This window comes from Arachis hypogaea, chromosome 6 (genome assembly GCF_003086295.3).
Source record: "Arachis hypogaea cultivar Tifrunner chromosome 6, arahy.Tifrunner.gnm2.J5K5, whole genome shotgun sequence".
Classification (NCBI taxonomy): Eukaryota; Viridiplantae; Streptophyta; class Magnoliopsida; order Fabales; family Fabaceae; genus Arachis; species Arachis hypogaea.
Genome location: NC_092041.1, coordinates 28,489,823 through 28,512,234, shown reverse-complemented (window position 1 = coordinate 28,512,234; position 22,412 = coordinate 28,489,823).

The window sequence follows — 22,412 nt, the reverse complement described above, 5'->3', positions numbered from 1 at the left end:
CCAGCCTCCCATAATCTAAGAACTAGATGTCCAAAGATGATCATAATATCTAATGTGATCAAAAGATGAAAATACAATAGCAAAGGGTCCTATTTATAGAGAACTAGTAGCTTAGGGTTTACAAAGATGAGTAAATTACATAAAAATCTACTTCCGGGTCCACTTGGTGTGTGCTTGGGCTGAGAATTGAAGCTTTCATGTGTAGAGAATTTTCTTGGAGTTAAACGCCAGCTTTTATGCCAGTTTGGGCGTTTAATTCCCATTCTTGTGCCAGTTCCGGCGTTTTACGCCAGAATTCTTGAGCTGACTTGGTACGCCTGTTTGGGCCATCAAATCTCAGACAAAGTATGGACTATTATACATTGCTGGAAAGCCCAGGATGTGTACTTCCCAACGCAGTTGAGAGCGCGCCAATTGGGCTTCTGTAGCTCCAGAAAATTCACTTCGAGTGCAGGAAGGTTAGAATCCAACAGCATCTGTAGTCCTTTTCAGCCTCTGATTCAGATTTTTGCTCAGGTCCCTCAATTTCAGCCAGAAAATACCTAAAATCACAGAAAAATACACAAACTCATAGTAAAGTCCAGAAAAATGAATTTTAACTAAAAACTAATAAAAATATAATAAAAACTAACTAAAACATACTAAAAACATACTAAAAACAATGCCAAAAAGCGTACAAATTATCCGCTCATCATGAAGCACGAAATTGTTGCTTCATTTGACATAGAACCAATTTGGTTTGTTTGTCTTTGTCTTGGTTTTGGCATTGGTGATTATAATATTAAAATTCATATAGTAAGATTTTGCTATTATTATGGAAGACACTGGACAGAGACCTTATTGCACTTTGAGGTTAAACCATGATATATAATGGTGTCTTTCTCTCTACTCTTTCCTTTTTTATCTTCACTATAAGAATATTGCCGATTGGCTTCCAAAAAAGTAGTTGTAAAATCATTGCTAATCTGACACAAAATATAATTTGTGACGGATTAGCTACTGCCTAGCAACTAATGCTTTCCTCACTAATTACAAGTCACAAATCAGTGAGGCAAACATAATAGTCGCTAATTCATTAGAAAGTTTTTTAGCTACCAAATAGATAGTTGCAAATTCATCACTAAAGTAAAAGCTAATTCTATAAAAGAAATAGACTAAAAGGTAGTCGCTAATTAGAGACAAACTCTGTAAGATCCAGAACTTTTGAAAAATCTTATTATGAACCAATTTTGAATTAATTATTCATTAAAGACTTTATTTTCAGAGATTATTTTATTAAGAGTAATTAAAACAAGTTTCGATGATTAAATTGAAAATTTCATTTAATTTTATAATTATTGAATAATTTTTTATATTTAAAATTACAAAGCTTAATAATTGTAAAATAATAATAATTTTATATGATTTGATTTAAATCGATATTTTTTGCAATTTAATACTTTAAGTTTTACGAATAAAATAGATTAATTATATTATCTTGTATTTTAAATTAGAATACTTAATACAACAAATAATATTCTTAAAGTAATTTTGAGAAATTAAATTATATTTCAAATTAATACTTTATGACCTAATTTGATTAAATTTAACCAAATCCAAATTAATCCCAAAATCTCCAATTTCATACACAAACCCTAACCTTAATTTACACTACTTCTAACCCTAATTGTAACCTAACTTACACCTACCCATACTAACCTATTGCCACTCACCCTTCCGCCATCCTTTTCCCCAAACCTAACACTAACAGTAGCCGCCATTTCTTTTCTTCCCAAAACCTCAACTACAACCCAAACGCACACAAAACATGAAATTAGAGAAGAGAGGGAGCTACAATCAGAAGAAAGGAAGGGAGAAGTGAAGAACGAAACTCTCGCACGGTCTAGAATTTTCACAAATAAATTCCCATTATAAGTATAGCTTCTAGAGCGACAAGAATTCCTTTATTACAAACATTTGGTTGTCACAAGTAACAAACCCCTTTGAAATTGATAACCGAAGTATTTAAACCTCGGGTCGTCTTCTCAAGGAATTGCAAGGAGGTATGATTTATTATTGGTTATGGAAAAAGGTATGTTTTGGGGGTTTTTTAAAATAGGAAACAAGTAATGTAAAATAACAAGTCATTAAAATAATAACTAATAAAGCTCTTGGAAGGGTATGAGAATTGGAAGTCCAATCCTAGTTATCCTTATCAATTGTGATGAGAATTGGATTTTGCTCTCACTCTAACTACGAAGGTAAGTCAGGTGGATAAATCAATACAAATCCTCGAGTCGAAAGGCTAGAGTTAGTGGAATCCAAATTAATCAGCAAAGAATTCCAATTTTCAGTCAACACCTCGAGTTTGATAACTCAAGCGTTACCAGTTACTCAACCAAGGCCAAAAGGGAAGAAAATCTATTTAAATGAAAATAATTTGGATAAATCGAAAGCATCAATAACATAAATAAAAATAAAACAATCTTAAATCTGAAATATCTCAAATTATATTAATTAAGAAAATCCTAATATGAATGGTTTATAAATTAAATTGGAAAAATAAATAAAAGTAACAGTGAACCTGGAACTCAGAAGAAATTGTAAGTTGAAATCATAATAAATCCTAATCCTAATCCTAAGAGAGAGGAGAGAACCTCTTTCCCTAAAAACTACATCTAAATTATGAAAAGTGAATTATCAATGAATGATCATGAATGGATGCATTCTCCCACTTTATAGCCTCTAATCTGTGTTTTCTGGGTCGAAAACTAGGTCAAAAATAGCTCAAAAATCACTGATAGTGAAATCTGGTTCGTACAGGTCGTGGCAAAGTGATGTGGAGGCGTCGTCCACGCATTTACGTGGATTGAAATTCGCAGATGTGACGCGTGCGCGTCATCCACGCATCCGCGTCGCCTAACTTCGGGGCAGCTATGACAAATTATATATCACTATGAAGTCCCGGATGTTAGCTTTCCAACGCAACTCAAACCGCATCATTTGGACCTCTGTAGCTCAAGTTATTGCCGTTTGAGTGCGAAGAGGTCAGGCTGGACAGCTTAGCAACTTCTTCAACTTCTTGTATTCCTTCCAGTTTTGCATGCTTTCTTTCCATCATATGAGCCATTCCTGCCCTATAAACTCTGAAATCACTTAACACACATATCAAGGTATTGAATGGTAATAAGAGATGATTAAAATACACAAATTAAAGACTCTAGGAAGCAAGTTTTCAATCATAGAACAAATTCTGGGAAGGAATTGTAAAACCATGCAAATAGTATGAATAAGTGTATGAAAGATTGATAAAATCCACTCAATTAAGCACAAGATAAACCATAACATAGTGTTTTATCAACCTCCCACACTTAAACATTAGCATGTTCTCATGCTAAGCTCAAGAGAACTAAAAGAGTGAAAGGGAATGGTAGAATGTATGAAATGCAACCTATCTATATGAATGCAACTATATGTAAAAATGATTCTACCTACTTGGTGAAAAGTAAATAAATCTTTCAAGAACAAATTTAAACTGAATTTTACTAATTCAAATCACAAAATAAAGTACAAGTAAACTTGCAAAAGAAAATAGCTCATGAAAGCAGGGAACAAGGAACCGAGCATCGAACCCTCACTAGAAGTGTATGCACTCTAATCGCTCAGGTGTATAAGGTTCGATTCTCTCAATTTTCTACTAATCTTGCTTTCTAAGACTTGCTCTTCATCTAACAATCAACAAATAATTAATGCACAGATACACATATCAAGAGGTCTTTTAAGGGTTGTAATGGGGTTAGGGTCAAGGTAAGATTGTATTTGGCCAAGTGGACTAAAATCTGAATCCTTTAATTAACTTAAACTTTTCCCACCTAACTTAAGACAATCCATGTAATCACAATTCAAGATCTAACTTCCCATTAACTATGTTTATCACACATTCATGCATCCAAAATTTAAGTACAACTCGTATGCATTGATATTATTACTTAACTTGGGGCATTTTGTCCCCTTTTTATTATTTGCTTTTTTTTTCTTTTCTTTTTCTCTTTGTTTTTTTTCTCAATGCATATGATTAAAGTATTGAACCAAATATTTTCAAACCCAACTTCCCCACACTTAAATCATGAGCACTTTTACTAGTCTAAGCTAACCAAGGATTCAAATTAAGGACATTATTGTTTTCCACTTAGAGTTAGTAATGAGCTAAAGTAAAGAACAAATGGGTAAAATAGGCTCAAATTGGTTTGCAAAGGATAATGAAAGGGTAAGGCCATATGGGTATGTAAGCTTAGTGAAACAAGGCCTCAATCATATAAGTGCATGCATACATCAAACAGTGGAAATATAGAATTAAGCAAGACAAAGATTACAATTTTAGAGAGAATAACACACAAAAATGAAATACATTGGTCGATAAAATGCAACCAATCAAATAGGCTCAAAATCTCACTAGTTTTGTGTGTTCGAGCTCTAAACCATGTTCCAATATAATATTTCTTCAGACAAGTTTAACAAAAATTTTAATTCAAATTAGTGAAATGCTCTAAAAAGTTTCTTGAAAAGAGTTCATCACTTCAACCATGTAATGGTAATATATGCACAAAATCAAACATGAATGCAATAGTGAAAAACAAAAATTGGTGTTGAGAAGAAAGTGACTAACCCACGGAGATCGGTATCGACCTCCCCACACTTAAAATTTGCACCGTCCTCGGTTCATGCAAAGCTATGCAGGTGGGCGGGGGTTGTGGTTAATCAACTGGTGCTCCTGTCGTTCCGCTCTTCGCCGGTGGCTTGCTAGAAGCTTTCTCTTTACCCTTTTTGGTGGCCATCCTGAAAAAGGGAGAAAGGAAAGGGACATGTAATTCAAATAGCTAGAACCGGGAGGAGGAAGGTTCAAGTGATAATCAAGGCCAAGGTAAGGGATAATGTCTTAAACACATGGTCGCGACTACATGCAATTAGGACATCAATGGAAATATAGCAAGGCATATTAAAGTAATTAGATGCAAGATGCATAAAAGCATGCAGGCAAAGGCATGAGAAGCATAGGTCAAGCATCAATTATTAAAATAAGCTGGATTAAAGAGCACTTGTATGATGACAATTGTGAATGATAATCTCAAATACAGGTGGATTACAAGTATTGTGAGTTAAAAGAGGAATGAAAGTAATAAATCCAAATATATATGAGAGCCAAATTTAAAATATCAATTGTCAAACCAATCCTTACAATATCCACAAGCTCAATTACAATAAGGTAAAATCCAAATAAAGCTCCAACACCAACAGAAAAATGCATGAAAATAAAAAAGAAAGAAGAAAGAAGAAAGAAGAAAGAAGAAAGAAGAAAGAATTATAATCTGAAAAGAGAAGAAAAGGAAACTGATCAGTACGGCGCTAACGGCGCGAATGCGTCACACACGCGGACGCGTGGGTGAGCTTATAGGGGAGGGACACGAGAGCGTCCATCACGCGCACGCGTGATTAGGGATCGTGCAAAATGCATGAGGCCATCCGCACTCCCGCACAACTTTCTGTGCGAAACCCCAATAACGCCGATTTACACACCCACGTGGACGCGTCGTTGACGCTTACGCGTAGGTTGAACTTTTTGCAGGGGGCGCGTACGCATGTGGCACGCGAACGCATCGATGTAATTTGTGCTAGACGCACAGTTTTAGCGTCGTTTCAGCGCAACTTTTTGTTTCCATTTAGGGGGCCATAATATCCATGCGACGCGAACGCGTTGCTCACGCTTTCGCGTGGGATGAGTGGTGTGCAAGGGACGCGTTCGCGTCAGGGACGGAAACGCATGGGCCATTTTCGGCTAAACGCACACCAGCCGCACAATTCCAGCCCAACTTTCTGGGCGTTGGATATTTACGCCGATTCCATTCGACGCCCACGTGTGGCCTGCGCGCTCGCGCGGGGTGATTTTTTTAATGCAGTATGCAGAATGCAATGAATGTTATGCACAATTCCAGGTTCAATACAATAAAATAAAATAAAACTTGAAAACAAATAAAACTAAATAAAATTGAAAAGGAACAATCATACCATAGTGGGTTGTCTCCCACCTAGCACTTTTAGTTAAAGTCCTTAAGTTGGACATTTGATGAGCTTCCTGTTATGGTGGCTTGTGCTTGAATTCATCTAGAAATCTCCACTAACGTTTGGAACACCAACAGCCTTCGGGGTCCCAAACAAGGCACGTAAAGCCCTTAGGTGAGTTCAAACAGGCTTCAGGGCTCCTGGGGTGTTGAATGTCAGAATAGATTCCAGGATCACAAACTTTACTTTTACACCCGTTTGTGTCTTGATCTACATTTTTCCAACCGGGTAATAAGTAATCTGAATTCTCACTGCAGTGACCAAACAGCTTCCGAGACCCATTCAATCGAACTTGATACCAATCCTTGCACCTCAAATTGAAGCGTGGAAACTTATTGAATCTTGCACACCAGCTCTGAGTGCGAGTCATTTCCCTTTTGCTCTTAAAGCCGCAAAGAGCTCTAAGCTGGCCATCTATTTCAAGTAAACCATATTGAAGTGCAAAAGTAAAGATAAAAGCTGAGGATTTTACCCACTTGAAGTTGGAGTTGGGTGGTAGTGGCCTTGGAATAGGTGTTTCCAGTGGTTCTGCAAGCTATACTCCCGTGTATTCCTCCGTGAATTCCTCCACTTCTTTGCAAACTTCTTCAATGTCAACCATGTCTTTATCAAAGTCCTTGATTTCTTCCTCAGCATCACTTAAGTCATAAGTTGAAGGTTGAGAAAAATCTACCTCAGCATCATCTTCGTATTCACTCGGGGAGGATTCTTCTGTCTCAAAGAATTCACTTACGGATACAAGTTCATTACTAAGAGAACTTGACTTGTGAATATCATTATCAAGGAAACTTGCGTCTTGGGTTATTCCGTCCAGTTCTTCATAAGATATCTACTTTGGGGGTTGTGCACTATCCTCCTTAGCATCAATTGTAACGTCCTTGACAGAATTTTCCACAACTCTGGATTCCCATGGAGGTTCAGCATCTCCTAGATCTTCAACTAATTCTCCCTCTTCTTGGATGATTTGTGCTTCCTCCAATTGTTCCAGAACAAAGTCATGCTCCTTACTGTTCACTGGAGTTTCTCGTGTCTCCTTCGTACTACGTTCTTTATTAGATTCTCCACATGAAGCCATGGAGATTCCTTGAGTGTCCAAACATCTGGAAGATAATTGATTTATTGCTTGCTCTAGTTGATGAAGGGTTTCATGAAATTAATCTACCAATTCTTCGAAGCGAGCCTGTGATTCTTGGCTTGATGGATATGGACATGGTGCATAGGGAAGTGGTGGTCCTTGGGAGTAATTGGATTGGCATTGGGGTGAATAAGGATCATACGGTGGCAAATGGTGAAAGGAAGCTTGTGAGTGTGGTGGTTCGAAACTATGTTGAGAGGATGGTCTATGAGCACAGGGTGGGGCTTGTTGATAATTACAAGTGGGTCCACCATATCTATCAGTTTGGCATGCATTGTAGAACGGTCCTTGCCCATGATATCTAGGAAGGTGTTGTTGCCTAAAGGGTTGATCATATCCTCTTGGCTCTATCCATCTTTGATTGCTTAGGCCGTGATGCATATTCCTGTTATAGCTTCCATTCCTTTCAACAAAATTAGAACTAAACTCAAAAGCGAGAGGGGTGAGAACTCATAGTAGCTATTAGAAATAAGAAGGGAAAACAAAAACAAATAAACAAGTAAAAGAAAAAATATTTACAATAACCAATAATAAGGCACACGTTTGCAATTTCCTGGCAACGGCACCATTTCGAAGAACGAAACTCTCGCACGGTCTAGAATTTTCACAAATAAATTTCCGTTGTAAGTATAGCTTCTAGACCGACAAGAATTCCTTTCTTATAAACGTTTGGTTGTCACAAGTAACAAACCCCTTTGAAATTGATAACCGAAGTATTTAAACCTCGGGTCGTCTTCTCAAGGAATTGCAGGGAGGTATGATTTATTATTGGTTATGGAAAAAGGTATATTTTTGGGGTTTTTTAAAATAGGAAACAAGTAATGTAAAATAACAAGTCATTAAAATAATAACTAATAAAGCTCTTGGCAGGGTATGAGAATTGGAAATCCTATCCTAGTTATCCTTATCAATTATGATGAGAATTGGATTTTGCTCCCACTCTAACTACGAAGGTAAGTCAGGTGGATAAGTCAATATGAATCATCAAGTCCTAGCCTTTCCCTTGGAAAGGCTAGAGTTAGTGGAATCCAAATTAATCAGCAAAGAATTCCAATTTTCAGTCAACACCTCGAGTTTGATAACTTAATCGTTACCAGTTACTCAACCAAGGCCAAAAGGGAAGAAAATCTATTTAAATGAAAATAATTTGGATAAATCGAAAGCATCAATAACATAAATAAAATAAAACAATCTTAAATCTGAAATACCTCAAATTATATTAATTAAGAAAATCCTAACATGAATGGTTCATAAATTAAATTGGAAAAATAAATAAAAAGAACAGTGAACTTGGAACTCAGAAGAAATTGTAAGTTAAAATAATAATAAATCCTAATCCTAATCCTAAGAGAGAGGAGAGAACCTCTCTCCCTAAAAACTACATCTAAATTATGAAAAGTGAATTAAAAATGAATGATCATGAATGGATGCATTCCCCCACTTTATAGCCTCTAATCTGTGTTTTCTGGGCCAAAAACTGGGTCAAAAATAGCTCAAAAAATGTTGACTGTGAAATCTGGTTCGTACAGGTTGCGGCAAAGTGACGCAGAGGTGTCGTCCACGCGTTTGCGTGGATTGAAATTCGCAGATGCGATGCGTGCCCATCATCCACGCGTCCCCGTCACCTAACTTCGAGACAACTATGGCAAATTATATATCACTACGAAGCCCCAAATGTTAGCTTTCCAACGAAACTAAAACCGCATCATTTGAATCCATGTAGCTCAAGTTATGATTGTTTGAGTGCAAAGAGGTCAGGCTGGACAGCTTAGCAACTTCTTCAACTTCTTGTATTCCTTCCACTTTTGCATGCTTCCTTTCCATCTTCTGAGCCATTCCTGCCCTATAAACTCTGAAATTACTTAACACACATATCAAGGCATCGAATGATAATAAGAGATGATTAAAATACACAAATTAAAGACTCTAGGAAGCAAGTTTTCAATCATAGAACAAATTCTGGGAAGGAATTGTAAAACTATGCATAGTATGAATAAGTGTATGAAAGATTGATAAAATCCACTCAATTAAGCACAAGATAAACCATAAAATAGTGGTTTATCAAGAAGGAGACGTCGCCGCCGTTCAGCACGTTGCTGCCACCAAATCGCCGGTCACGTCGCGCAAGGTTCAAAAGGATAGGGAAAGGCCAAATGTGATGAAGGAGAAGCCTTCGCCGTCGTGTCCCTTTCTGCCGTCGTCGTCCTCGCCAGAAGCCATCGTCACCGTTGAAGGAAAGAGAGAAAGAGAGCGAAAGGCGCGCGAGGGGACACAGAACTGCGAAGGAGGAGGGAACCACGCATTACCATTGCGCCTTCATCACCGTTGAACTCGTCTTGCCACTTGCGCCACTGCATCTTACTGTTGCTGTCCGTGGAGGCTTGGCTGTTACTATCATTGCTGAGCCGTTGTCGATGAGAGGAACAGAACGCATGAAGAAGGTCTGAGGATGGGCTAGTTGGCGTCACCACCATTCTGGTCGTTGGGAATTGCCGTCGGGGCCTTTGTCATCTTGGTAAGCTCTAGCCTTGTCTCAGATCTTCTTTGTCTATTAAATTTGTCGTTACCGTGAGAGTTGTTACCGAGGTTGTCTGTAATAGGAAAAATAATTATCGCGAGTTACTCTGCCATCAATAAATGGTCTCTAGAGCCACTACCGCTCTGTTGCTTCATTTCTCTTTAGCTACAATAATTTATTCTTGCCTTGAAGCCCTTACCGTTATTATTCTGCTATAGATTATTGAGAATTTCATGATGTTAACATTCTAGGGTCGAGTTTTGAAAATTGTATGATTAAAATAGAAGCTGCTGCGGTAGAATCCTGCTTCGTTTCTTGTGACAAGTCATCGTTGCTGTGAACTTTGACTTTCGCTGTTGGTATTGCCTAGGAATTAATGAGGTTGATGCCACGAGTTAAGAATAGGAATGGTACTCTTGACGCGTTAACCATTAAGGGGTTCGAATTTGAGGTATGGGTTTTCTTAAAATTTATTTTATATTACAGAGTTGTTGTAAATAGATATTAGTGTGCAAAATATACTTCTGTGATTGTGTTTGTCTTGTGGATGTGGTTGTTTGCTGGATTGAATTACTGATTGCTTGAGTGTTGGGCGGTTGTTACTAAGAAATTGGTTTGAAAAGTTATTTAGTTGATTATTATGAAAAGTGGTTTTTCTTGGTTTTAAATTTAATTTGATAATGTAAATGAATCGGCTTTGGAAATGATTTTGGATATGAAAATAAATTAATTTTGGATGCGGTTTGATTTTGAATTCGTTTGATTTTATAAATGATTTAATATTTTAGCTGGCTTGATTTTGAAAAAGATTTATTATTGGAATTGGTTCGATTTGAAAATAATTTGATATTAGAACTGGTTGTATTTTGGAAAATGATTGAGATTTAGAAATGGTTGAGAAAGATTTGAGAAATGTTAGGATGGGACCTAAAAATAGTGGCAGAGTCCGAGTTTTAGAGGAGATTGATGTGTGGAAAACGATCCAACACAAAACTCACCGGCAAGTATACCGGGTCGCATCAAGTAATAAAACTCACGGGAGTGAGGTCGATCCCATAGGGATTGAAGGATTGAGCAATTTTAGTTTAGTGGTTGATTTAGTCAAGCGAATCAAGTATTGGTTGAGTGATTTATGATTGACAGAAGCTAAATTGCTTGAAATGTAAAGGGGGAAGGGAAAATTGCAGTAAATTAAAGGGCAAGAAAGTAAAAGAGCTGAATCTTAAGGTGCAAGTAATGTAAATTGCAGAAACTTAAAATGCAAGAAATCTAAATTGCATGAATCTTAAATGGGTCAGGGATGTTGGATTGCAGAAATTAATCAAGGAAAAATAAATTGCAACAAGTAGAAGAGTAGAGGATTGATTCAATAGAACTAGATCTTAACAGAAAAGTAAAAATGCCTTGAAGAGTAAACAGAGAAATACTGGTGCTTAATTTGCAGCAAAATAAGTGCTTAAGTTGCAGCAATTAAAAATTGGGTTCAAGATCTCAGGAGTAGAAGAGACTAGATAACAAGTCTAGATCTCAAACCCTTCCTTGATCCAACAAGAACAGTTACAGCGTAAAGAAGAAAAGTGAATTGCAGAATTAAAGAGAAGATGAAGCAGTATGTGAATTTCAATTATGCAGAAAAAGTAAACAAGAGATCTCAAGGTGAGATTGAAACAGAATTTCTTCAATTCTCTACCCAAGATTCAAAGGAAGAAAAATAAAAAGTGCTCAACCAAGAACAAGGAAGAAGAGAGATCAATTCTCCTTCCAAATTCTCTAAGATCTCAGTTCAAAGCTTTCAAAATAAAATTCAAAATGAAGTCTCAAAATGTAAAAGTTCAAAAGTCAAAAAGAAGGTCCTAATTACATCAAACTATCTCCTATTTATACACTTTCTATTCTTGGATTTTGGAATTTGAATGGGCTTTTGATTTGGTGAAGAAATGAATTAAATTGGATTTTTAATCCACTTTTCAGCCCATGAAGAATTTGGCTCCAGGAGGCTACTCTGCTCTTGTGGAGAGCAGAGCAGGGAAATCTAGCATGAGGCCTCGTGCGTGCTTGTGCTGCGTGTGTAGCATCAGGATGCTACCCTACCCTTGCGGAGAGCAGAGCAGTGTGCGTGCGTGCTTGCTGCTGGTCGTGCCAATTTGTGTGCGCGCCCAAGCTCCTAGCCGTGCGTCAATGTGCTGCCCGTGCCATTCTAAGGAACGCTGCTCTGCTCTTCTTGTGGGCAGCGCAACAAGGCAACCAAGGGTCCTTGGTTCGAAACTTGGTAGGGGCATACGCTGCCCCTTTTTCCTTGGCTTTCTTGGCACCAAAGTAGCGCCTAGTTCCTTGGTTCCCCAAGGTGCTGTGTTCGATTCTTGGAGATTGAAAACAAGCCAATTTTGGCTTGTTTTCCTTGTTTTTGATCGCTACTTCCTTCCCCTCTTGTCTTGGGTTCGAAACCCATGGGTAGCACTAGGAGAGCAATTTCCTTTGAATTTTTCTTGCATGGAGCCCGATATTGCTCTTGAGGAGGGCAGGGCAGAATTTTTTTCTTCCTTTGGTCCTTGACATAGAATTGTGCTCTGCTCTTATGGAGGGCAGGGCAGTGATGTTTTGGAGGCTTGGTTCATTATGCTGCTCTCTTGGAGGGCAGTGTGCTCTTGTGGAGAGCAATGTTGCTTCCTCCTTCAATGTTGCGCCACACTTCTTAAGCCACGTTTTTCTTCTTTTCTTCTTTTCTTCTCCTACAAGAAATCAAAGCAACCAATCAAAGTATCTCCAAACTCATAAGGTTTATAATTTATTAAAAAATCAATTAATTTTAGCTCAAACCTCATGATTTAGCATCAATTAAATGGTGGTTGTTTGATTTAAAGAAGTCATGCATTTTCATTCCAAATTACTTACTTAGGATGCAAGAAAGTGCATAAAGACTACTGAAACAAGTGAAATTAGCTTGAAAAATGGGTATATGATGACTTGTCATCAGAGATGCTGCCAAAATTTTATAAAAATTGGAAGCTTTATTTGAGGTAATTATTTAAAAAGATTTGGTTTTAAAGATTATATGTTTTAAGTTTGATTTATTTAGAAAAGAATTAATTATGTTTAGAATTGGAATTGTTGATGAACGGAATAGGAGGATGGATGATGATGATTGAAGTTGAATGAAGGATGATGAGGAATAATTTTAAAGTATAATTTTTGAATGAATGTGGAGATTGAATTGATGATGATAATGAATTAAAAATATATGAGACTTACAAAATTGAGACAAATTGTTGACCCTCTATATGTAAGATGTGACCGGACACTTTAACTCCCCGAGTTCCCCCATGGGCATGCATATATATATATATAAATTTGAGCTTAGGGTTTGTCTCTCCCCATGGATGAGCTTGGAAATATTTTCATGGATATTATTGAGCTTGGGGATGCGCGTACAGAAGGACTGTCTAATGGTTAGCTACTAGGACATGTCGGGTTGGTTGTATAACCGATAGATGAGCTCATTAGCTATAGGGTAGACTTGCATCATATGCATTTCCATGCTTTGTTTGAGTGTGAATATGTTTTAGTTTGCCTAATTGTATAACTATTATTAACTTCTATCTAAACTATGTGTTGTAACTACTATCTATACATGTGCTTTCCTTGTCTATTTTGCCTATGTTTGCTCTGGTGTGGCACTCTTGTTGATTGAGTATTGGTGCTGAATTGATGATAGTGTTGATTGATTTTGTGGTTGGTTTCTGATTAAGATTTAGAAAAGTAAGAAATATCATACTGGTTCAGCATAGACTTAATGAACCTATGTTTGGAACAGGTTGGTCATTCATACTATTAGGAAACTTTTAAGATTCTTTTATAAGAAAAGTAAGTTTGGTTTTCTGGATAATTAACTAATTTCTTTTAAAAAGGTTTTGGATTTTTGGGTAGTTAAACCGTCAGTTTTCAAAAGATTCATAAGACAACAATAATCACTGAACTTGAAAATAGATTTTCTCTAAATATCTTCTTATAACAATTTTGAAATTCCGTGGTGAGACCATGTAGTTAGGTTCTCACCCCCTACAGACTTTCTTTTTCAGTGGCAAGTTCAAGAAGCTTTGGCGCGAAGCCCGATTGATCTACAAGCTTTATATGAATGTTGTATATTCTGGTTTGTTGGTTTAGTTGAGATTTAACCCCTCGTCAATTGTCATTTTCAGATTTTAGAGGGGGAGGACTTGTATTTGGAAACTTTTGAATAAGTTTATGTATCTATTATTATGTGGATATAATTGTGTGATTAAGTGAATTAAAGTAAAAACTTTTTGATTTCGTAACTAAAGATTCAGTTTATATTCGCAAAGGCTCAACATTAAATAATTATAATATTAAATTAACAAGTTAGAGGTAAGTAACACCTGAGCTTTTAGTACGATCATGAGGTGTTAAAAGTAAGGGTGTTACCTTATGGTATCAGAGCAGTTCATTCTGATTAGAGCCTTGGGAATGGACTAACAATGCTTCATTGCATACTTTGAGTGTCTGTCATGTTGTAGGTCTTGTCCAAATGACAAGAATTAGAGCTTTATACACATGACTATCTATTGATTAACGCTGTTAGCTTACCGTTGCATATCTGCTAATGTTATGTCTGGCCAACTTAATGTTGATGGTTTATGTGTAGGGGAAAGTTAACGGGATATCATACATAGAATAGAACTGATGAATGATGCAGTTCACGGGTTTTGGGAATGAATTAATTTTGAAGTTTGTTCTATTTCAGCGTATGATCCTTATTCGTGCATAGTGTTATCTCTTTCTCTATCAATTGCATTGGAATTCCTTATTCATTATTTCCTTAATGAAATGTGATTGATTTAATTGACAACCAGGTGCACGAAATCGCAATCACACTTTTGCAATTCCGCACAACTAACCAGCAAGTGCACTGGGTCGTCCAAGTAATACCTTATGTGAGTAAGTGTCGATCCCACAGAGATTGTCGGCTTGAAGCAAGCTATGGTTATCTTGTAACTCTTAGTCAGGATATCAATAATTCTCAGGTTTAATTGTGAAAAGTAAAAGAACATGAAATAGATACTTGTTTCGTAGTAATGGAGAACAGGTTGAGGTTTTGGAGATGCTCTGTCTTCTGAATCTCTGCTTTCCTACTGTCTTCTTCTTCATGCACGCAAGGCTCCTTCCATGGCAAGCTGTATGTAGGGTTTCACCGTTGTCAATGGCTACCTCCCATCCTCTCAGTGAAAATGTTCAACGCGCTCTGTCACAGCACGGCTAATTATCTGTCGGTTCTCAATCAAGTTGGAATAGAATCCAGTGATTCTTTTGCGTCTGTCACTAACGCCCAGACCTCAGGAGTTTGAAGCTCGTCATAGTCATTCAATCCTTGAATCCTACTCAGAATACCACAGACAAGGTTTAGACCTTCCGGATTCTCTTGAATGCCGCCATCAATTCTAGCTTATACCACAAAGATTCTGATTAAGGAATCCAAGAGATATTCACTCAATCTAAAGTAGAACAGAGGTGGTTGTCAGGCACACGTTCATAGGTGAGAATGATGATGAGTGTCACGGATCATCACATTCATCAAAGTGAGGAATAAGTGATATCTTAGAATAGAAGCAAGCATGATTGAATGAAAAACAGTAGTAATTGCATTAATCCATCAAGATACAACAGAGTTCCTCACCCCCAACCATGGGGTTTAGAGACTCATGCCGTAGAAGATACAATAAGAAATGTGTAATGTGTCATGAGATGAAGATACAATGTCAAAATATCCTATTTATAGTGAACTAATAACCTAGGATATACAGAAATGAGTAAATGACGTAAAAATCCACTTCCGGGGTCCACTTGGTGTGTGCTTGGGCTGAGCATTGAAGCTTTCATGTGTAGAGGAGTTAAACGCCAGCTTTTGTGCCAGTTTGGGCGTTTAACTCCAAATTTTGTGCCAGTTCCGGCGTTAAACGCCGGGAATTCTGAAGCTGAATTGCAACGCCGGTTTGGGCCATCAAATCTCAGGAAAAGTATGGACTATTATACATTGCTGGAAAGCCCAGGATGTCTACTTTCCAAAGAAATTAAGAGCGTGCTAATTGGGTGGTCAGAATCCAACAGTATCGGCAATCCTTTTTCAGCCTCTAAATCAGATATTTGCTCACGTCCCTCAATTTCAGCCAGAAATTACCTGAAATTACAGAAAAACACACAAACTCATAGTAAATCCTAGAAAAGTGAATTTTAAATAAAAAATAATAAAAACATACTAAAAACTAACTAAAATGTACTAAAAACATACTAAAAATAGTGCCAAAAAGCGTATAAATTATCCGCTCATCACAACACCGAACTTAAATTGTTGCTTGTCCCCAAGCAACTGAAAATAAAATAGGATAAAAGAAGAGAACATACTATAGACTCCAAAATATCAATGAAACTTAGCTCCAATTAGATTAGCGGGACTAGTAGCTTTTTGCTTCTGAACAGTTTTGGCATCTCACTTTATCCTTTGAAGTTTAGAATGATTGGCATCTATAGGAACTCAGAATTCAGATAGTGTTATTGATTCTCCTAGTTAAGTATGATGAATCTTGAACATAGCTACTTTATGAGTCTTGGCTGTGGCCCAAAGCACTCTGTCTTCCAGTATTACCACCGGATACATACATGCCACAGACACATAACTGGGTGAACCTTTTTAGATTGTGACTCAGCTTTGCTAGAGTCCCCAATTAGTGGTGTCCAGGGTTCTTAAGCACACTGTTGGATAACTTTTTATATTTATTATTATTTTTTATTTTTTTATTTTTTTTTTTGAATTCACTGCTTTTTCTTGCTTCAAGAATCAATTTAATAATTTTTCAGATCCTCAATAACATTTCTCCTTTTTCATCATTCTTTCAAGAGTCAACAATTTTAACATTCTTTAATCAACAAATTCAAAAGACATATGCACTGTTCAAGCATTCATTCAGAAAACAAAAAGTATTGTCACCACATCAAACTAATTCAACTAGTTTCAGAGATAAATTCGAAATCCTGTACTTCTTGTTCTTTTATGATTAAAGCATTTTTCATTTAAGAGAGGTGATGGATTCATAGGACATTCATAGCTTTAAGACATGAACCTTGAATTTTATTAATCATGAATTAAGAACAAGACTCAAAAATAAATATAAGATAAGACTAATAGTAATAGAAAAGTATAAATTAAATGACTCTAAAATAGACTCCTAATGATAGAGGTTATCACAGAGTTAGGACTCAACAACCTTGATTTTGAGAAGTGGATGCTCCCTCAACTTGTGGGGTATTTGACCCTTCAAGGGAGAGCTTCTGGCGCTTCAGCTCCTGTAGCTCACGCCCCTGCTTTTCTTGTTCCTTCAGCAATTTGCAGAGCATGCAGTTTTGATTCTGCTATTCTTCCTTAATTTGTTCCATAGTTTCTTGCAGCTTGGCAACAGATGATTCTAGGCTGGCCCAGTAGTCAATTTCTGGAAGTTCAGGGAGGAACTCCTGCGCCCTCCTTTTGATAGAGTTATCTTGCATTTGTCCTTCTATTGACTTCTTAGTGATTGGATGTTCAATTGGGATGAATTCATCTACTCCCATCCTCACCCCAGCATCTTTACATAGCAAAGAAATTAAGCTTGGGTAAGCCAGTTTGGCTTCAGTGGAATTCTTGTTTGCAATTGTGTAAATCTCACAAGCAATCAGATGATGAACCTCCACTTCTTTTCCCAGCATAATGCAATGAATCATCACTGCTCTCTTGATGGTGACCTCAGAACGGTTGCTAGTGGGCAATATAGAACTCCCAATGAAGTCTAGCCAACCTCTTGCAATTGGTTTGAGATCTCCTCTCTTGAGTTGGTTTGGGACACCTTTTAAATTGGTTGTCCACTTAGTTCCAGGGAGGCATATGTCCTCTAGAACTTAATCCAACCCCTTATCTGCTCTCACCATTCTCCTACTAAAGGATTCAGGATCATCTTGTAGTTGAGGCAATTTGAAGACCTCTCTTATTTTGTCCAGATTGAAGTAAATAATTCTCCCTCTGACCATGGTTCTGTAGGTATGAAAAGCAGTTCCAGTCATTCTCTGCTTATTTGTCAACCACAGATTTGAGTAGAATTCCTGAACCATGTTTCTTCCAACCTTTGTCTCAGGGTTGGTTAGAACTTCCCATCTCCTGTTTCGAATTCGCTCTTGGATCTCCGGATATTCGTCTCCTTTCAGATCGAATTTAACTTCCGGGATCACTAACCTCAGACCTATTATTTTGTGGTAATGGTCTGCATGTTCTTTGGTTAAGAACTTCTCTTGACTCCAAAGATTCTTTGGAGTATTCTCTTTCTTGCCTCTTGAATTGGTTTGTTTTCCCTTAGGAGCCATGATCTTGATAAATCTTAGCTTAGTGATCACGGAAAAGCACACCAAACTTAGAGGTTTGCTTGCCCTCAAGCAAAAGAAAGGAAAGAGGAGAGAGAGGAGGAGAGCAAATTCAAATGGTGGGGAGAGGTGGATGGCCGAGCATTATTTATAAGGGAGGGGGAGAGATTTCAAAAATTTTGAAGGAGATTTGAGAAGATATGGAAAGAATTTGAGAAGATATTTGAGTTTTCGAAGAAGATTTGGAAAGGATTTGAAAGAGATTTAGAGGAATGATTTAGAAAGCTGTTTAATTTTTGAAATTTGAAGGTGAATGATGAAAGTTTGTAATGTGTTTATGAAAAAAATTATGGATCAAAATAAGAAAGTTTGAAAAAAATTTGAAGTGGAAAACAAAATCTCTGTCCCCTACCTTTCTGGCGTTAAACACCCAGAATGGTATCCATTATGGCGTTTAACGCCTACTTGGTGGCTATTATGGGCGTTTAACGCCCAGCCAGGTGCCCTGGCTGGCATTAAATGCCAGAAACCCCTTTATCACTGGGCGTTTTGCTGAACGCGCAGGATGCTGCAATTCTGGAGTTAAACGCCCAGAATGGTGCCCATTCTGGCATTTAATGCCCAAAATGGTGCCTTTACTGGCGTTAAACGCCCAGAATAGTATCCATTCTGGCGTTTAACACCCAGAGTACCCCTTACTGGCGTTTTCTTGCCAGCAAGCTCCTTTTCTCTGCTTTGTGCACTGAATCCTTCTGTAACTCTGTGAATTCCTTCAATTTCAATGATCAACCTTGAAGAATGTATATCAAACTTTTATAGAACAAATAACCTGCTAATGACTGGGTTGCCTCCCAGCAAGCGCTTCTTTATTGTCTTTAGCTGGACGTTTACTGAGACTCATTCAAGCCTCAGTTTTGAGCATTCCTGCTCAAAATTACTTTCAAGGTAATGTTTGATCCTCTGTCCATTAACAATGAACTTTTTATCAGAATCAATATCTTGAAGCTCAACATATCCATATGGTGACACTCTTGTAATCACATACGGACCCCTCCACCGGGATTTAAGTTTCCCTGGGAATAATTTGAGCCTAGAGTTGAAGAGCAGAACTTTTTGTCCTGGCTCAAAGACTCTGGATGACAACTTCTTGTCATGCCACTTCTTTGTCTTTTCCTTATAATTTTTTGCATTTTCAAAGGCACTGAGTCTGAACTCCTCTAGCTCATTTAGCTGAAGCAATCTTTTTTCACCCAGCTAACTTAGCATCCATGTTTAGGAATCTGGTTGCCCAGTAGGCTTTATGTTCCAGTTCCACGGGCAGATGACAGGCCTTCCCATACACAAGTTGGTATGGAGAGGTTCCTATAGGAGTCTTGAATGCTGTTCTGTATGCCCATAGAGCATCATCCAAGCTCTTTGCCCAATCCTATCTACGGGCAATAATGGTCCGTTCCAAGATTCTTTTTAGCTCTCTATTAGAGACTTCAGCTTGCCCATTTGTCTGTGGATGATACGGAGTTGCTACTTTGTGGCTAATTCCATATCGGACCATAGCAGAGTACAGCTGTTCATTGCAGAAATGAGTGCCCCCATCACTGATTAGTACTCTGGGAACACCAAACCTGCTGAAGATGTATTTCTGGAGGAATTTCAATACGGTCTTAGTATCATTATTGGGAGTGGCAATTGCTTCTACCCATTTAGATACATAGTCTACTGCCACCAGAATATACGTATTTGAGTATGATGGTGGGAAGAGACCCATGAAGTCAATACCCCATACATCAAACAATTCAATCTCTAAGATCCCTTGTTGAGGCATGGCGTAACCATGAGGCAAGTTACCAGCTCTTTGGCAACTGTCACAGTTACGCACAAACTCTCGGGCATCGCTATAGAGAGTAGGCCAGTAAAAGCCGCATTGGAGGACTTTAGTGGCTGTTCGCTCACTTCCAAAATGTTCCCCATACTGTGATCCATGACAATGCCAGAGGATCCTTTGTGCTTCCTCTCTAGGTACACATCTGCGGATCATTCCGTCTGCACATCTCTTAAAGAGATATGGTTCATCCCATAGGTAGTACTTGGCATCTGAAATTAATTTTTTTCTTTGCACTCTGCTGTACTCCTGGGGTATGAACCTCACAGCTTTATAGTTTGCAATGTCTGCAAACCCTGGAGCTTCCTGAATGGCAAAGAGTTGCTCATCTGAAAAGGTCTCAGAGATCTCAGTAGAGGGAGGGACGCCCCAGCTACTGGTTCTATTCAGGACAGATGATCAGCTACCTGGTTCTCTATCCCTTTTCTGTCTCTTATCTCTATATCGAACTCTTGCAGAAGCAACACCCACCTTATGACCCTGGGTTTTGAATCTTACTTTGTGAGTAAGTATTTAAGAGCAGCATGGTCAGTGTACACAATCACTTTTGACCCTACTAAATAGGATCTAAACTTGTCAATGGCATAAACCACTGCAAGTAACTCTTTTTCTGTGGTTGTGTAATTCTTTTGTGCATCATTTAGAACACGGCTAGCATAATAAATGACGTGCAGAAGCTTGTTGTGCCTCTGTCCCAACATTGCACCAATGGCATGGTCACTGGCATCACACATTAGTTCAAATGGTAATGTCCAATCTGGTGCAGAGATTACTGGTGCTCTGACCAGCTTGGCATTCAGGGTCTCAAATGCCTGCAGACACTATGTGTTAAACACAAATGGCGTGTCAGCAGCTAGCAGGTTGCTTAGAGGTTTTGCAATTTTTGAAAAGTCCTTTATGAACCTTCTGTAAAATCATGCATGCCCTAGAAAGCTTCTGATTGCCTTAACATTGGTAGGTGGTGGTAATTTTTCAATTACTTCTACCTTTGCTTGATCCACCTCTATTCCCTTGCCTGAAATTTTGTGCCCAAGGACAATTCCTTCAATCACCATGAAGTGACATTTCTCCCAGTTTAAGACCAGGTTAGTCTCTTGGCACCTTTCAGGACAAGTGCTAGATGATTAAGACAGGAGATGAATGAGTCTCCATATACTGAGAAGTCATCCATGAAGACTTCCAGGAACTTCTGTACCATATCAGAGAAGATGGATAGCATGCATCTCTGAAAAGTTGTAGGTGCATTACACAGACTAAAAGGCATTCTTCTATAGGCAAACACGCCAGAATGGCAAGTGAATGCTGTCTTCTCTTAGTCCTGAGGATCTACTGCAATTTGGTTGTAACCTGAATAGCCATCCAAAAAGCAGTAATAATCATGACCAACTAGTCTTTCTAGCTTTGGTCTATGAATGGTAAAGGAAAATGATCCTTTCTGGTGGCTGTATTGAGCCTTCTGTAGTCAATACACATACGCCACCCTGTAACTGTTCTTGTGGGAACCAGTTCATTCTTTTCATTATGAACCACTGTCATGCCTCCCTTCTTGGGGACAATTTGGACAGGGCTCACCCAGGGGCTATCAGAAATAGGATAAATAATCCCAGCCTCTAGTAGCTTAGTGACCTCTTTCTGCACCACCTCCTTCATGGCTGGATTTAGCCGCCTCTGTGGTTGAACCACTGGCTTGGCATTATCTTCCAATGGGATCTTGTGCATGCATCTTGCTGGGCTAATGCCCTTAAGATCACTTATGGACCACCAAAGAGCTGTCTTATGTGTCCTTAGCACTTGAATTAGTGCTTCCTCTTCCTGTGAGTTTAAAGCAGAGCTTATAATCACTGGAAAAGTGTCCCCTTCTCCCAGAAATGCATACTTCAGGGATGGTGGTAATGGTTTGAGCTCGGGTCTAGGAGGTTTATCCTCTTCCTGAGGATTTTCAGAGGTTCTTGTAGTTCCTCTGGTCCTCCAGGTTAGGCTGAACATCTTTAAAGATATTCTCAAGCTAAGATTCGAGACTCTCAGTCATATTGATCTCTTCCACTAAAGAGTCAATAATGTCAGCGCTCATGCAGTCATTTGATGTGTCTGGATGCTGCATAGCTTTGACAGCATTCAACTTGAACTCATCCTCATTGACTCTTAGGGTCACTTCCCCTTTTTGTACATCAATGAGAGTTTGCCCAGTTGCTAGGAAGGGTCTTCCTAGGATGAGAGTTGCACTCTTGTGCTCCTCCATTTCCAGCACTACAAAGTCAGTTGGAAAGGCGAATGGCCCAACCTTCACAATCATGTCCTCAATTATGCCTGATGGATATTTAATGGAGCCATCAGCAAGTTGGAGACATATCCGGGTTGGTTTGACTTCTTCAGTCAACCCAAGCTTTTGA